This window comes from Daphnia pulicaria, chromosome 6 (assembly GCF_021234035.1).
Source record: "Daphnia pulicaria isolate SC F1-1A chromosome 6, SC_F0-13Bv2, whole genome shotgun sequence".
Taxonomy (NCBI): domain Eukaryota; kingdom Metazoa; phylum Arthropoda; class Branchiopoda; order Diplostraca; family Daphniidae; genus Daphnia; species Daphnia pulicaria.
Window position 1 is genome coordinate 11,806,574 of NC_060918.1, and position 18,485 is coordinate 11,825,058.

The 18,485-nt window shown below is 41.8% G+C and overlaps 1 long non-coding RNA gene across 4 annotated transcripts in view; it reads left to right on the plus strand.

Moving 5' to 3' along the window:
• The window catches only part of LOC124344279, a 41,997-nt gene continuing 23,512 nt past the window's right edge, over positions 1–18,485 (plus strand). For 2 of the 4 annotated variants that reach the window (XR_006919639.1, XR_006919636.1), the window contains exons 1-3: positions 1–381; positions 547–645; positions 819–1,053. This is a non-coding gene — a long non-coding RNA (uncharacterized LOC124344279). The remainder of the gene's footprint in view (positions 382–546; positions 646–818; positions 1,054–18,485) is intronic. The other 2 variants (XR_006919638.1, XR_006919637.1) reach the window with 2 other exon arrangements.

Genomic DNA, 18,485 nt, shown 5'->3' on the forward strand with positions numbered 1-18,485 from the left:
CTAAAATAATCCCGAGATCCGTTCAGCGGATGTCGAACGCAAGTGAGAAAACCGCTTTTAATCGTGTTTGATCGGTTTTTATTGAGGGGTCGATTTTTAATCTATCGATATCTTAACCAAAATTAATTAAAAGAGTCATAGAGAAGATGTGTCGTCTGCTCTCGCTTTGTTAACACGTTTCGAAAAAGTGGCGAGGTGATTAGTGATTAGTCATTAGTGAATGATATTGATAACTATAGTGGACAAACTTATCATTTTTTTTTAAACGTGGCTGCACGAAAAGAAGCACAAAAAATAGAATGACAAAAAATTTGGTCGTCGTGTGAACAAGGTAACTCTTTATGGAATCGCTTAACTCACACTCCATGCAATGTTAAGCAGGTAAATAAAAGTAAGAATGCAAATAGAATGAATATAGGAGCTTAAATAGAAGTGAAACCTGTTCCTAATTTGTGAAGTTTTAGTACCTGATTAACATTTATCATGTAAGCCTCCTGTCAATTCGTGGCAGTTTGTTTGCTCTATGTAACCTTTTCCTTTGTGCAGATGCAGATTTGGAGGCAGCCATCGCAACCACTAGATATGCAAGTTTTTCTGGTGCTGATACTGACCTGTCACAGCAAAAATCCAAGTATAATTGCTTGGGTAATGATTTTCATTACTTTCATTCCTGTGACCTGATATTTGCATGATGCATGACTTGCACCAATGCAGTGTATTGTAAACCTAAAATTCTCTTGTTTATTAACAATTAGGGTTGCATTTTCAACTTCCCTTACTTAAATATTTTTCGTAACCCATTTTTTTATTTTTTTTAGATAAACAGCATCCCATCTGATTGATGGGAGAAACTACCGATGCCAGCCGAGTTACGGATTACCGTGGATCTCTTCTTCCCCTTTCTTGAAATCCTCTCTGTCCTCGTGTACGCCCATGTGAATGTGGGGGTATTCACGAGTCTGAGACTCTTTTTCCTATCCTGCCTGGTGTCTTCCAACTATTCTGCGGATGGAGCACTTGCGGAATGCCTGGCTGTATTTCCCAGGCATAAAGGTAGGACAAATCTATCTCTAGTCTTCCTTGGTGACTATATGGCGGTGTTAATTGTAAATCGTTACATAGTAACGAGTACGATTATTCCTGAGCTATGCCGTTGACTAGAACTCTCTTCTCCTGTCGTTTTTGTTGACTCAGTCAGGTTTTTTGTTTTATTAAAGAAAAACTAATTTGTAGAACGACTGCAGATCAGGCTTGTTTTGTTTTGTACCCCACAACTTTTGTCTGTGGGTAAACAATCACATTCGAAACACATTTTAACTTTAAACATTTCAAGCGAAGTTCAACCCAACTAGAACATTTTTACGACCGAGAGAGACCTGCCGCCACACCGGGCACCTCCTCGTTGTGTATTGTTGGCGTTATAGTCTATATAGCTTTAACGGGTTCGTGATCGCGGTATCAAACCCATTCAGATTATAGATGGATGGAGGAGGAGAGGTGATGGGGGAAAAATATCACAGTCTTGATTGCGCTGTTCTTCCTTTCTTCCTTTTTTTATTATTTATTTATTTCTTCTTTTATTCTTTATCTGGAAATCCGCCGAGTCGGCGTGTTCGTCGATATAAATAAAATAAAAAAATTTCTTTTTCTTTTTTTTCAAATGAAATGAGAAAAACGAACAAGAAAACTCTTGAGGAAATTTACACACGCAAAAAGAGCGAGAAGGTGTTGATGATGCGGACACTCACGGCGGATGAATATGCAACTTATCATTACACGAAAGCGCTTGCATTTGTGTGCACAGAGATTTTTTCCCCCTCCCGTTTTTAATTTGTGGAGTGTTTTTCTTGGATCGACGGGAGGTCTTTCCTTTCGCCGCCTTTTAGATATCCGCATTCTTTTTTTGTTTCTCTTTCAAATATTGAAACAAACTTGACCGCCATTTCTTTAATTTTGTTGCTTTTATCTTTCGTGTGTGCGTTGGTCTGGGGTCCCCGTTTATTGCACTCGAATCTTTCCTAATGTAGCGTGCTGTAGCACATAGAGACAGCAGCCGGATGCGTCTCCTTGTAGGCGCTTAAATAGCCAAAGGCGTGAATTTGCTGTTTTGTTTGTTTTATTATTATTTGGCGTGTTGTTTTTTTTTTTTTGGGGGGGGGGGGGGTTTGAAGGTGAAAAACGGACATTTTTCTTGTGTTTTTTCCCCCCTATTGGCCTTTCGGAATTTTTATGGCCCAACTTATCGTCTCCCGCATTTTGTCCGCCAAGCATCCGGTGAAAAATGAAGAACGAATTTTCTTTCTTTTTTTTTTTTTGTAAATTCAAAAATGATAGGGCGATATTATTATGAGGCACAGGTGTGTTAGTTACTACGGGCGCGCGCTCATGTTCGTTTTCGCTACCGGTTCTGTCATAAACCATAAAAAAAAAAGAAAAGTTTCAATGGGAATGCGCGGATAGAAATGAGGAGGATTAAAGTAGGTAATAACCAGCCAGCCAAAATACTTTTTGGGAGGGAGTTTGACCCGTTCCAGTAGCAGCAACCGACCCCGGGAACACACGGCACACACACACACACACTCCCATGCGAAGAACTCACATCTCTCATCGAGGGGTGAAATAGCGCTGAAATTGAGGCCCTCTATTTCTCACTTATTATGAAAGAATTCGGTTGGTTTCGGCGGTGTGTGTCAAGAGGCGCAGGTGGGCAGCACAGCAATCGACACATCGCAGCGTTAAATTCGTATGGGTCGATGCCCATATGTGTGCAATTTGTGACCCCTCCTATCTGCTTTGCTTTTTTTATTTTTCAAAATATAAATTCAAACAATTTGTGTTTGGCGCGCGGTGACCGGTCCCCTGTAATCAACACCTTGAACAGCTGATGGGCTTACAAATTCCTGGCACACCGGGGTCGTCGCTTTTTTAGCCAAAGCGTCCCTCTTTACTGCTTAGATCTAGCGCTATGCTGTGGGCCTTGCTTGGCTCTTTTGCTGATTTATTGTCTCCGATAGAAGATGTACCTGCGATGTTTGGGTTGATGGGGGGATCTCCCCTCTTTCTTTTGGCTGGACATGAGCTAAAGACACATACCTTCGCACTTCTTGTGATGTTTCACCTCTTAGAGATAGCGCGAAGCCAGGCCAGGAGATTGAGGGGAGAAGATTTCTTATTCCTTTTTGATTTCTGGCTGTTCTTCTTTTCACCTTTAACACTCGATCGTATTGGCTTTTTTAAACAGCTCATCCTGCACACAACACGTAGGCTTCTATGCTATCTTATACCTGGACAGGTAGGAATGGGCATACCACGCTGTGTTTGACCAACGATACATAGAAGCCGGCCTCCCAATTCACAGCTCGCTCTTTTAATGAACACTCCGTCTTCTTCTTCTTCTTCCTTTTGTTGGCGCTCCTCTGGTAGATGGTTCTCTCTCTCTCTCGTCGACCGAGGGGGTGTACAGAAGTCCTATTAGATCCTCTCACTCCCGAGAATCGAAAAGAAACAACAAGAGAACAAAAAAATGAAAAATAAAAAAAGGAAATAATGGAACTTGGAAGTTGCTACAGTACATTTCTCTCCCCCTATAGCTCGCGCATTTTCATTTTTCTTCTGATAACTCCCCGGCCTGTTTGTGTGTGTGTGTGTTTGAGCCAATGCCGCGATTTAATTAGGTGGATACCTTCATGGTGGAATGCCCGAGAGGGAAGAAGCGCACACGCACCTACCCGAAGAATAAGAAGAAGAAACTCTCGAAAAAGATTTTTATTTTATTTTTTCTTTTCAAAATAACCCGCGGAATAGTCTGCGTGTGGTTTTTCATTTGACACGTTTCGCCAAAAATTTCCCCCCTTTTTTTCTGTTTTCATTCGTCCGACACTTTTCGCCAATTGTGTTGCTGCCGGGATTTCATTCAATCACGAAAATACGTGCCATATTTTCTCTCTTCTTTTTGTGAACCATTTTCCACCGTTCATTTTTGGGGTCAGCTGTTTTGGGTTGGAAATGTTCCTCAGAGGTGTCGAGAGAGAGAGAGAGACGACCGTCATTGCGACACGTTTGACACTTTTCACGGTGTCGTGATTTTCCATGCGACTCGAGTGGAATTTAAGAGTTTGATGGGGGGTAGATGAGTCCCCGAACCGTTTTCTCTTTTCTAGCTTATAGCTTCTTTTTCGTCTTAGCTTCTTCTTTGGGTTACTTTTTGATGGTTCACCTGTTTCTTTTGTATAATATGCATGGCATAGACCAATTGATGTTGGTGTTTTTTGGAGAGCCCCATTGTTTGAAGGTGTGAATGCACAGCTGCCGGTATAGTTGTGTTTCTAAAAGACGTGTGTTAGTCGAAGAAGAAGGTTGGAACTGGAGGGAGGAGGAGGAGGAAAGAAAAGAAGAGAAAATATAGCCAGAGAGAGAGAAATAAGAGGGCTCAGGCATTTGTTCTTCATTGAGCAGTTTTTCGGCAGCTCCAGCTCTGTCATTAGCATAGCCCGACACGCCACAGCCAGAGCAGAGCAGAGAAGGAAGGAATAAGGGGGAACAAAAAAAAAAAAAAAAAAGAGCAAAATGCTATGAACGTATACACATCATTTTCTTTTCTTTTTACCTCGCGGAGGTGCTGAGCTGCTGTCTCTGACTTCACCATCAACCGTCCCATCGTGGTGGGTCTTATCTCGTTCTTGATATATCTTTAATTCTAATCTTTTTCTCTCTCTTTCTCTCGTCTCTCTCTCTTTTCCCTAGAGTTTGATGGGTTTACTTTTTCTTTTTTTGTGTGTGAGTTGTTGTTGTTCTACTCTTAACATATTTCCAGCCCTACTCCTCTTATTCTTCTTCTTGGACTCGGGTATTTTTATTTAGTTTTTTTTTTGTGTGTGTGTGGGGAGGTATTATGTTGCGGTCATTAGGTGCGTCTATGCACGCCATACACTTGAGCAAAGGCAAACATATAAATAAATAAAATGCCCCGTCAAAAAGTTGGTTGTATACAACCATCATATACCTTCATTATGAGTTGTTGTTTTTAACATTATTTAAAGGCTCATTTCCTTTTTGGCAAAAAAAAAAAGAAAAGATGTTACGACGGGAGGGAAGAATTGCTCCGGAGTCGGGATCGTTGATTGACGTGTGTTTGTACATATCCTGCCTGCAGCGCACAGCTAGCAATAGAATCTATTTCTCTAAATTCAAATGAATTTAAGTGGAGTTTCTTATTCTAATGACGCTGGAAGTCGAATTTAAAACTCAACCGAATTTTTAATGACAAGAAAAGAATAGAAATCCAATTTTTTCCTGCATCGAAAGTTGAAAATGGCCGGAATATAATCAAATCGTGATTTTGATTGGGTGACACTGCACGCAGGTCGTGGGAGAAAGCCACCGAAAACAACAAGTAGCTGTACACGAATATCCCAAATCATCACGTGATTAAAACAAATGAAAAACTGAACCGAAAATGCTCGTTTTTATTACATCATTTTCGTGAGGAACAAGAAAAAAATAAGACTCCCGCATTTTGGGGATATGCACTTGCATCATATATCTAGGTAGACCATAGCGCTGGAAGCGTAATTATTATTTTCTCTTGTTTTGAAAATAGTATGGTGTATCTATCTATATGCAGTGACCTATAGGCCTGGCCGAGAACATCTCGAACTGTTCCTGTGCAGCTCCTGCACGTCTAATATTTGTGTGTGTGTTTGAGCTATATAGAGAGATACGACTGAAGAAAAGGAAGAAAAAGAAAAGCAAATGTGTGTGCAGGTGTTCGTGATTAAAAGAATGGCCCCCGAAGAGAAGGGGCAAGAACTATAGCGCGACCCTCCTCACTTATAAATATAAATATGTTTTTACGACCCACCGGGATAGATAGGTAGCTGCTGTGAACGTTCGCCCGGGCCGGTTAGACTCCTGATGAACAGCGCCAGAGGGAGGCTTCATTCTCTCTTCTTTTCTTCTTCCGCGTGTGTTTTCTTGATTTTCTTTTTTTTTCACCTGGTATTCTTCTTCTTTTTCTTCTTGACTTCTTCTATACACCTTGCTCCTGCTGCTGGACAAGTCTTTATTTATCAGGCCATTAAGGGCATGCACACACGGACAGAGAGAGCCAGGACCAGCAGGAGCAAACAGGTGAAGAGGAAAAAGCTGCAGAGGTCAAACTGTGTCTCAACTTGTTAATGTTATTACATAGATAGATATCGCGTCATTCAGGTGCAACAGCAGGGCTCCTGAATGCGAGTCCAGCCAGCCAAAGAGCGTCGATATAAAAGAGATGCGGACGGAATGAAACGTAAATTTCTCTCTGCCTATATGTTATATCGACTGCTGCACTAACATCAGCGGCTACCGGCTTCTTACACTTATCTCTGGGGAAAAGCATTCCAGCGGAATGTTAATACAGTCAGCGCTTCACTGCGTAATCCAGCGCTGCCGCTGCTGCTGCTGCTGATGCCGGTGTAATAACGCGCGGTGTACGCTTACGCATTGCATTTCTTTATATATTGCGTCCTTGTCTTGATTTTTGTTCTTGACTTTTTATACTCCCTGGCCATACGCTGCGCTGCCCAACAGGTAACCGAATCAGCTCCACTCGACGATTTATCGTCTGGAATTCTTTTGCGCCAGACAATTAATTTCCTCCTCGTGTTATTATAAGGATGGAGCAGTAAAGTTCAAACGCCTCGGTTCGTGTTTAAAACAAAACAGCCTGATAGCTTCCACACTCTCTCTCTCTCTCTCTCTCTCTCCACAAGCTTCTTTGAGGTAATGCTTGTAATTATTGCAGCACCTCGAAGCGGAATTCGAAGAGGTAGGTGGGTCTCTCTCTCTCTCTCTCTCTCTCTCTCTCGACTACATAATGCTTAGACTATATACACGTCTATAGGTAATAAGAATAAAAGGTAGAAGGAGGGCCCCTTATTTGGGAGAGTGGATCACCCCCGGATGTGCTGCCCCGGCTACCGTGCTTACGCCGAGTGAACGAAAAGACAATATCAACGAGAATATACATAATAAGGTCTATGCATAATGAAAAAAAAAACAGCGGAGGAAATGAAGTGAAATCATAATAACGGGGGCGAGAGAAAGAGAAAAAAAAGAGCAAAAGGGAAGAAGGAAGTTAAATACAAGAAGAAGAAACTTCTTTTCAATTGCACTTTGTGCCGAGTTTCACCTGAAGGCGAAACCACCCTAAAGGTGAATTTGTTTTTCTCTTATCATTGTTGTGCTGGATGCGTTATTATTACCCACCTCGGGACATTGTGCGTCTATTTTTCCAAGGTGTGTTCAAACAGTGAACCAATGGAAACAACAGCTTGGCTGTCTATATCCGCCATCTGTTTTTCCGTGTAACCGTGTAAGAACCGCCGACCAGAGAAAATTCAAATGACTTTTCAATCGGAAATGTCAACGTCACTAAACTTATTCACCTGTTTTTTTTCCCTCCCCCCACCGTCTAATTACCTGCGGATGAAGGTGTCAAAAAATAGTAATATAGATCTCATTTCGTCATATTCAGCCAATCTTTATCTTGTTTTGTTTTCCACTTGAAAATGAAGTTGGAAAAAGTGTCGACGATACATTCCGAAAAAATGGGGGCTGAATCATCACCTCGGAGAAGAATTGAAAGTTGAGGAGGTCATTGGTCGTGGTGGGCGTGGTGGAAATGAAGGTAGAGACGTGTCGGACGTCGAGTTCTGTCATTATTCTCGCCGTAATGGGGGTCCCTCTCGAGCCGATTGTTTGGTTGTCCTCGTTGTTTTTCTTCTGCTCTGCTCTGCTTCTTTTGAGACTGTCGGCATTTATTTCGTCTCGCGGAGAAGGCTGGCACAGATACAGGCTGTTAAGGTCCAAAGGTTTCGACTCTTGTGGCCTTTTGATTCGGAGACATCGAAACAGAAATGCCGCGCTCGCTTCATGTGCAATTGTCGGTAACTTTTATTTAACTATCTCTTCTCTGATTTGCCTTTTGTCGTCGAGGATCCCCTCACACAGCAAAGGGAAAAAATTAAGGTCGACATTTCCTTTTTTTGTTTTTCTCCCCTCTCTCTCGATTGCCCTTCTTCCCCCCCCCCCTTCAATCTTCCAGCTGAAACCGCCAGAAAATGGAGCTGTTTATTTGTCGAAAAATTGCCGGGGAAAATAAAAAAAATTGATGGGGGGAAAGAAAAAAAAGGACATTATATTGAAGAAGCGCAAATTGCTGACCTTATCGACGCAGCCGGGGTATAGTATACGGTTGTGTTTGTACAACAGCGACTACTCCGGGTGATAATAACATGGGCTATTGACATCAACAAGCCAGCCTCTTTTTGGCACAAACGGACCAGGAAAAAGATATTTTCTTTTCGACTTTATTTCTTTTTTGCCAAAGGGCGAAAATTGAAAGGCGAAATGGGCATGTGATGGGCCATTTTTTCTTTTAAAAATACGAAAGAAAGATGGATATAGAAAAAACGCACTGTCCAATCAAACGTCGTAAAAACAACCGCCGGCCGTTTCACTAGTGTACATAGCAGTAGACCGACCATATGGTCATTTCGGTCAATGCGGCATCGCCCAAAACAGTTTCGAGTTCCACTTTTTTGTTTTTTATTATTATCATTTTCTCTTGTTTGTTTTTTTCTTTCCATGAGCATTACATTTTGAAAGGGGAGAAATGTAGCGGGAAAGAGCAACACCGCCATTATCGCTTTGAAATTTAAAAAAAAAATGTATTGAACATTTGCCGTGTGGTGAGTGAAGATTAGCGGATGGATTAGACCGCGATACTTTTGAAAAATGTCACGACCATAGAAAAGAAGAAAAGCGTTTTCCTTCTTTATCTTTTTCCACTTGGCGTGCACAAAATACCCTGCGTGCAGCGTCTACACCCATAGGCGCAAGCCGACTTTTTGGGTCTATACTAATAGCCTTTTGCTAACTTTCTTTCAACTTTACCGCGACCTTTCTCCTCCTTCTCCTCCCCCCCCCCTGTAATACACCCGCCCACTAATGGTGATGATGATGATGACGATGATGATGATGACGAAAAATCGACACTAGACATATCGGCACGTCGAGCATTGTAATATGGCAGAGCGATTACAGGGGCCGCGCTCAGGGTCCCGACACTCGTCGTCACAACCTTTTCTGCTGGTCCCTTTTTTATTTTTTTTTTGTGTAAAATAAACTTGGACTGTTGATTATATGTGCCGGTGACTTGGCAATTTATAAAAGGGCCAAACAGCAGCAATCCAAACAAAAAGTTTGGTAGGCGAAAAAAATAAATAGCCCAAGAAAAAAAAAAGGAAAAAGAAACATTGTCTGCGGTGTGTGTGTTCAAGTAATCACCGAGATGGAGGGGGCAACAGAATATAATACAATGAGAGATGATCGAGCTGAAAGCTCAGAAGGAAATGCCGAGTGGTCAAAAAATATATAATATTTTTTTTTTACGTAATAAAAAGTCTATAGTATACCGGCGAGTGTAGCTGACTGAAGGGAAATGAAATTACCAACCTCCGAAAGAGACAAAACATGAAGAAGGAGAATAAGAAAAACGGTTGAAGCCGCGACCGCCTTGTAATAGATATATTGTAGAGAGACCCAGAAGCGGTGTTTTTTGTTTCCTTCTTATTCTCCCTCTTTTATACAATTCCGTATGTTGTTGTTGTTGTTGTTGTTGTTGGCGTAAGAAGGAGAGCCGATTGCTTGTCGTTTCTCCCTTTCATTTGAGTCGGCATCATTTCTACTTCTACCCTGGTTGGGCCACCAAAAAACACCCAACTGCTCCGGGACAAGTAGACGGGGGCCCCCCTTCAATCAAATATTTGAGTTATGACGTGTATCAAGGGAGAGAAACCTTCCTTGTGTTATTGTTATGCACATATCCTCTGGTTCCCTCCTACTCTCTACACCCACTTCACCCTCGCGTCGGTTTTTCAGTTTTCCACTTGTTTCTCTTTTCCTTTTTTCTTTTTGGTTTTGGGTAATAACCCGCCCTCATATAAGTGTAACTGCTGTCTATTCTATACGAATATCTAATACCTTTTTTCTCGTAATAGTTTCGCTTCGTTTTTGGAGTATTAACAGTCGATGGACTCTGTCGAAGATCATTTTCTGGCTCTATCGAAATGCGGCGGTTGGTTTCATCATTTCGCTTTTCGACAAAACCCTTCAAGAGAAAGTTGGTTTTATTTTTGAGAAAATTGGGCGACAATTTCACAGGTCATTAAATCACTGCCGAGCGCGCTAAATTCGATAATTCCGCTTACCTCATTTTCGGTTATTTAGTCATTTTGAGACAATGTGTGTTGCAGCATGGGCTTCTGTGCGTTTTGCCGCTTTTTATTTTAAGCCGACAGCCGAGGGAGGGAGAGGAGGAACGCAGGTGAGTCAAAGTGACGACGACGACGAATTGCTGTTGCCGGATGTTGTCGGCTCTCTACGTAGAGGCGTAGTAGTATACACGTAATGTTGTACACGTAGCCACCGTTGCGAGCCGTCGTCTAATTTATTTACCGCAACGAATAATACCTGCACCCTCTTATATAATTCCACCCCCTCCTCGGAGAGTGTCATATAAGAGAGCACAGTAGGTAGTAAGGCCAGAAACAAAACAAAAGCGGAAATAGATGTACATGTAGAGGAAACAAGTGTTTAATAACACCTCGACACTAATACGTCGTCGTCACTTCTTTTTATTCAAGACCGAAGAGAATTTCAATTTCCTAGTCAGAGAAAAAAGCCTCGAGCTAAACGCAATGTGAGTGTAGGCCTTTTCTTTGTCTAATATTCTTTTACTGGGAAATCTCGGGGAGAAGATAAAACACACTTGGTATAATGAAGTAAAATGGAGTGCTGTGTGTGTGTGTATCTATCGCAGATTGGATGATTTATTCATCTTTTCCATTTGTTCCGAATTGGGTTCGGCCATAGTTTTGTATTTTTGATTACACGAGTTGATGGCGGCTGCTCGCGCCGTCAAATGGACAAAAGGCGAGATGAAGAGAGAGAGAGAGATCTAGCCCGCAGCTGTATTAGTCTCAATTTTAGTAGACTTGTGTGTGTGTATCGCTCGGGACGACCGCCACAAAAATTGAGGAGTGAATCAAATCATTTCAGGGTCCCGGCGAACGGACCGAACGGGAGAGAAAAAAGGAAACGAGCCGACGTGTTTGCTGATATACATACATATTGAAAAGGAGCTCCCGAATTTGTTTTCTCCCAAATAAGACTGTGAAAAACCATTTTCTCACTTGTTGTTTTTTCTATCCCCTTTATCTTCTTGGGGGCTCTCCCTCCCATCTTCTCTCCCGTCCAAGGGAAATATATAGAACGAATGGCGTCGCGTGAGCGCTCGCGGTCTTCGACAGACAACACGAAGAAATCAGATGATAACACGAAACGAACACACGTCCCAGCGTTGCGGCTTATTTTTTTGACTCTTTTCTATCATCCTCTATACAGTTTTATCTGGTTTTCTTTTGTTTGGTTTCTCTCCCAACCGAAAGGGGAGCGATAGACAATTGAGTATTATAACATATGCAGCAACAGTACCGCTATACATACCCCCTTCTGTATATGCTATTGGATATTATTAAGAGAGTGTGTGTGAGCCGCTGGCTGATATATATCCAATTATTGGCGAACAGTAGCTCCTCGAAACTCATCTGCTGGTTGTTGTATTTGCCTTTTTGACTGTAATGACAATGTAACATGCGATCTTGTCTTACCATCAGAAAAGAAAAAAAAAAGATTCCGAGCACACTGCTGCTGCGTACGATAAATAAATATGCGAGGCAACAATAATAATCAGAGACGATATAGAAAAAAGAGTCGTCGTGTGTGTGTTGTGTACACAAAGGGTCTGCGTGTTTAGTCGAAATTCAAAAAAAAAAAGCCTCACAGGGATAATATCATCACCGGAGTCAAACCAAAACAAAATAAAAAAAGGAATCACAGGGAAAAGATATAATTTCTAATAATTCTTTTCGAGGGAAAATAAAACCGAGAACATTCATCGGGAAAAACCAAAAATAAGAAAAAAGGCGTTTTGTTTTGTTTCTCATTTCTCGACTGCTGTTGAGTATATTTATTTTTCTTTGGTTTTCTTTTTTTCAACTCTTATATTATTATATGTGTTTTGGTTGTGTGTGTGTGTGCATAGTTGAGTGTTGCGCCTTTTTTTTTTCCCCCGATGGTATATGTGGAAGATGCGGTCAGAGTCCAATTCAAACAGATAAACATAAAAGACAATAGATACTACCCTGGTGCCTGTACACACATAAATTAGACACAAGTCTCTCCTCCAGACTCTCCACACACACACACACAGTGAGATGAGGATGGTCTGAGCGCACAATATTGACCCCGGAGTCTTTACCGCACCGTCGTCGCCGCCGCCTTTGCCCAGCAACGAAAATAACAAAACGAAAGAAAAGCGCATCACGCACAATACGAGAGTATATCTTCTCTCGGCCGCCTCTCACTCTCTACTTTAGTCTATACCCAAATTTGAAAGAGAACCCTGGAAAATGCGGCTATGGGCAATCTCATTAAACCACACGAACATAAAAAGAAAAAAAAAAAAAAAGAAGGAATACAATCTCGTGGAGAGAGAGGCTGAAACAAAACACACACAGAGTGTTGGACAAAATCTACAGACTTTTGTGGTCGGTGGAAGAAAAAAGTAAAAGAACCGCGTACCAAAAATGAATATGGAAAAAACGAAACGAAACGGGTGGGGGGGGGGGGGGGTTAAAAAATAAAAAATAAATTTGATAACCCTCCAGTGAGTGACCGATGGTCTGCCGACAGACAAAAAAAAATAAAACGATCGCGCTCGCGCCGATAGAAAGAAGAGAAAAAAAGTGCCAAAAAAATAAAAGACATGGGGAATTTTTGAGGGGCTCCGGCCATCATAAAATTGTTGAGACTATACGGAACTATGAGACACCGAGTAAACGCAGCCCTGTGGTAAATACAGCCCCCTCTCTATCGATTGCAGTAATAATCAACGATCGTCTCTCCATAAACTGGACGCCTCTATGTGTGTATACAAGATACTGGCCTATGTATTTGTTCCATTTTGTTTTTTCTTCTAATGGCGAGGGTTTTGTTTAGTGGATAGTTTCCCCATTTATTTATTTATTTTATTTTTTTAACGAATAACACCATAACACGTGTAAAGAGAGAGAGAGCGAGAGCGGCCTTGTATGTGTATAGCCAAAACATCGTAATAAATCAGCAAATGGCTTTTGGGGCTTTGGGGGAACACTAAAAGTTATGCTGGGCGGCATGACCAAATTCAGAGGAGAAAATTCATTCGACGACAGGCGAAAATTGTGTTTCTCTCTATCTCGTTGCGGCCAATTGAATGTATCTAGGCAACTATATAGCAGCTGCGTATTATATCTTGTTGTAGGTCTATTGAATATTATTCGAAAAGAAAAAACCCACAAGAGAAACGGCTCGCGAGGCCGAAGTGTACACATCCAGCTGATGTCACGGGAAATCCGGGCATCCAACATCCATACGTGGATTTGCATGAGATGTGTGAACACACATTTTTACCTGGGGGATCCGTACATGGCCGGACGCATTTCTCCAGACGTAGTAAATGTACAAGCAAGCAAAAAGGAATGCAGTCGTCGTTATATCTCCCTCCTGTGTTTTTGTGAGAGAGTGAGTGTGTGGTTAGTCACACGCAACGTCTATTCGTCATATCAGAGACAAATGGAATAGAAGAAGAAAGTAAAAATAAGGAGGTGTCCGGAAAGACACATATAGGCATAGGCATATATTCAGTAGGCCCTGAGACTTTATGTTGTTTTTTTTTTTTCTTTTCCAGTCACTCCCACTCAGCTGTTGCACACTCATAGACATCCGTACGATTGCTGCAGAAGGTGAGAGACAACAGAGACAAGACCGGAAAGCGGTTGTCATTTTATCCGCAGTTGTCGGAAGACGACCCGGCCAACTGAAACTATTTTGTCTGCTGTTGTTTGTGTTGATCATCTCACATGGGGATTTTTTGATAACACACGGGAAAAGGGAGGGTCCATTCTGTAGGAAAATAAAATAAAATACCAATCACCTACCGTACTATGTAACCTCTCGGCTGACAAAGAAGAAATGAATTTGACACCCGAAATGTTTCATCTTTTCTTTTTGAAAAAAAGAAAAATTCAAAACAAACCAAACAAGTTGAGAGAGGTTCATTTATTTTAGCCCTATAGTGACAGGCCGTGTGATCAACGGTAATGACTCTTCAAATGCTTTTGTTTGCTGGAGGAATGAGCTCTCGACTTGCTTTATAACGTCCAACAGGTAGCTCCTACAGTGCAATCGCTCCTTTTTGTTCTTTCCTCCAGAGTTGTAAAACAGGGGGGAAAATATATACATACACACACAGCCAGCAGACACTAACCTAACTAAAAAAAAAATAGAAAAAAGAAGACAAAAGGGAAACAACAATCATTAGCTCCGACTATACATCCCGCTGTTCTAACACGTCATTAAACAGCCAGTTAAATATCTTTTTTTTTTTCTTCCTTTTTATATTTTATTTTTCTATTTTTTTGCCTTTTCACGTCCCAGCAACACCTCATCGTCGTTCGGAGAAATTGAACTATTTACCTTGTGCCAACAGCCTCCCTTTTATGTGTATTATATCCACACAGCAGCAGCTTTTAGATCTATACATACAAGGCTGCTGCACGGTCCGTCTCAAGAAGAATAGCAATCATCTAAAGGATGGATAGAAAAGCATTAAACAGGTGCCCCGAAGGACTCCATCACCCTCACTTATTCGTATTCTCTGATGCTCCGATTCTTGGACCTTTTCTCATTCTCTGCTGTGTTCTCCTTGTTATGAGATTCTTCACAGTCATTTGTTTCCACCATCAGCAGTTCTATTGCCGTTATTGAGAGGGGGGATCCTTGATAATAATAACTGATGGCCGCATCATTTCATAAATGGCCACTGCAGTCATGGGTCAACTCACACTGAAACCTGCTGCGCCCTTTTTTTTTGTCTAAATATACCTACAATAAAATACTACAATTCAAGTCAATATAAAGTGTGTAATCGCTGTCCAATCTCTCGCAAAGGCACATTTCAAATCGGTGAAAGTTAAAAAATGATCAAACGAGAGAGAAGATACAATAACTGTCCTCCCCCGTTTCTTTTCCTTTTCTTTTCCTTTTTTATTTGGCTGGATGGGATAATATTGACTCCTTCTTCATCCCGGAGTCGGCTCGTCAACCAATAAGTGAATATCACGTGCCGGACGTCAATTCACTTTTTGATGGCGCCGGATAACAGTAGAGAGGCCAGCAGCAATCTGGAAAAGAAAAGGGAACCGCTTCCACTTATATAAACAAGATCCCACAAAAGCATCAAACGCACATTCCTGGATTGTTGATCAATACATTCCATCGATATTCCCCCTCCCCCACTCCCCCGACGAGCATCATCAGAGATTGACACGTGTCTTTAACGGACCAGATCTTGTTCTACTCGGTTATTCTCTCTTTTGATTGCGGTATAGAAAAAGAATAAGGCCGCCGCCTGTTAAGTGCTCTCGTCTTATTGGCGATAGTTATCGCAGCGGCGATGGATTATTCCAGATGCGCCCGATAACAAATCAAAATAAGTTCGGAAATATGGGCGGGAGTTTGTCCGTCAGAACCATGCAAACGGCACGATTGCCGGCGGGGATGATGTTATTTGAAGGAAATCAAAAATCTCATTCGAGGAATTGTCGAATAATAATAAATAGCAGCTCACGAACGACGGCGTGTAATAGAAGACAATAGGTCAGCTTTTCTCGTCTATTTACACGTCCACACGACGGGATATTTTGAAAAGAAATAATGACGGAGGTTTTTTTCTTTCTTTTCTTGTCCACCGATTGAAGGAAAACAAAAGACAACCAACTCGATTGTCCCGGCAATTGTTTGGGCTGGTTATTTTTTTTATGGAAATCCACTCAGCAGCACTTTGGTGTATGTACATATATTGACATCGTTCGTGATGAGAGCCCGATGAGCTAGACAATAGCAAAGTCCTTATTATTATTATTATTATTATTATTACACTATAGACATTCTCTCGGTTCTGGTACTAGCACTAGCAGCTCAGTAGGGGGGCCAACAGCAGCCGAAAAAGTCCGCATAAGTCGTTTGTTGTTGGCGCGTTGGCATTGTGTTGCCCGGTTGCCCAACGCGGACGGACCCCATAAGATCGAGCCCATCTTTGAAATTCCTTCAAGTGTGATGGCCGCCCCGCGATTTATACAACAATAACAAGTAGCCCGGCACGCTCCACGCTCCCGAGTCCAGCACCTGAAAAAGAAGAAGAAGAATTGCCTCGCGGTCAGCACGAGAACCATTTTTCCCTTTTTTTCTTTTTCAAATCGTTTTGATAAATAATAAGAAATGAAAAAAAGAAGAAGAAGAAGTTGAAAGGCAAAAAGAAAATCTCTTATATACATTTATTCGGATAAGGTTTTTATTTGGATTCTTATCGGCCGATCAGTTGCATACCACCGCGCATTTCGTTTTGTGCTGTAACCCCCCCGGGATAAACAAAAAGTAGGTTATACAGCAGGGACGAGCCGGGAAGAGAGAGAGAGAAAAAAAAATAACGTTTTGTGCAGCAGTTGTGTAATAAAGTGCGTCGGCCCGGGTGTTGATAACATCGCTGTCGGCCACCGCTAAAAAGCGGCCGATGAACGTGCGCGAGCGCAAACGACCCAACGCGCCGGGCGCGCGTGATGTAAAACGCGCAACTTCAGCAGCAACAGCAGCAGCCACATCTTTTTGAGGCTTCTGATCGTCGTCGGTCCCTGCTGCTGCTGATGATGGCGGGGGCAACCTGCCAAGATACATATATATATATGTGTGTGTGTGTTATCCGGTTGATTCTTATAGTCTCTCTCTCTCTCTCTCTACAATAAGACGGACGGGCAAAAGCGGCCGGCCCCTTATACGCGCCGGCATCCGCACTGCCCGCTGAGACGTGCCGATCCGGCGTGCAGCTGCGACCGTTAATGAGACACGTCCACAGGGTTATAACTTCTCAACTAAAACTTTTTTTTCTTTTTCTTTTCTTCTTCTTTGAAATGTTGCGCGTCGTTTTAGATAATAATAATCCATCTTATCAAAATACTCGGACTCGGATGATTTAAGCGGGGCCACGACAATACAATGTAGAGTACATATGTACATTTATACTTACTGGCATTTGAAACATTGTCCCGTTTTCTCGGAGAAACTCATATATCTGTGATTTATAGTTAAGGTAGTGTAGGTCATTCCTTTTGAATTTAGTCGGGAAACAAATAATCAAACGAGCCGTGAAGGTTTATTTTGTCACGTCAAAGGCTATCTGTGTATACGTGGCTAGATCGTCCGATTGTAATCTCACTTTTGAAAAAAAACAAGTTTTATAGCATTCGAGCCAAATTGCCGAATAACATCTGCACATATGGCGTTATATCTGGACGATCTTTAGCTCTTTCTCTTTTCTCAACTCTTCTCGGTTATTCTCCGGCACGTCTTGTGTTGGTATGCCGAATCGTTAAATCAACTGATGAATCAAAATGGTCCGAGATGATGAAAACGCCGCGACTGTTAAAAAATCAAAAACAAAAATCTTTCAAATCACAGGCGCGAAAAATTCAAACCAAAATTAAATCCATAGAAACACTGAATAAACTATCTCTTGATCCGAGATGCGCCACGTAGAAATGACTCGATGGATATAACCTCAAAAAATCTTTTTTCCTTTATTTTTTCTTCCAAACAAAAAAACAAGATTAGATTTTTCGTTTTGTGCCGTAAACTTTTGTTCGGGACAGTATCAGAGTCCCTCCTTCTATATTACCCCCCGTCCTTGCGCTGTCGAGTCTTTTTTTCTCGCGAGAGAAGAGGAAAAGCTTCTTATATGCCTTATCCTCGCTCTAGAATAAATCAAAGGTGGGCCAGCGATGCCGAAAGGAATCGTGTGGAGTTTGATCATCAGCATAAAAAGAAAGAGATGCGCCCGATGCGCGTAATGAAGTGTGATATGTTTTCGAGAAAAATAGAAGAACCAAGGAAAAGAATATCGGGGATGAAGAGGGAAAAATAAGGAGATGGAGACTATCTCTTATCGTCGCTTTCTATATAGCAGGATATATACGTATACTACATCCAGCAACATCCAAACACGTAGAGCGTCTATGGATATGTATATACGTCCCATACTCAGGGGGTTCTCCACTATATATATACGTGGTTATAATATATGTATGGTCCGTCGGAAATCATCGGCACACTGACGGGAATGGGCCGCCAGAATCGACGGGTGGTGAGCCTTTGCTTCGCACCTGTTAATGAGCTCAGTCAATAGTTGCCGACACGTGTTCTTTCTCCCCCTTTTCTCTCTCTCTCTCTCTAGCTGCTCTTTTTGCCTTTCATCTCGTTCTTATAAATATCTTCTCACTATCGCTTTTGAT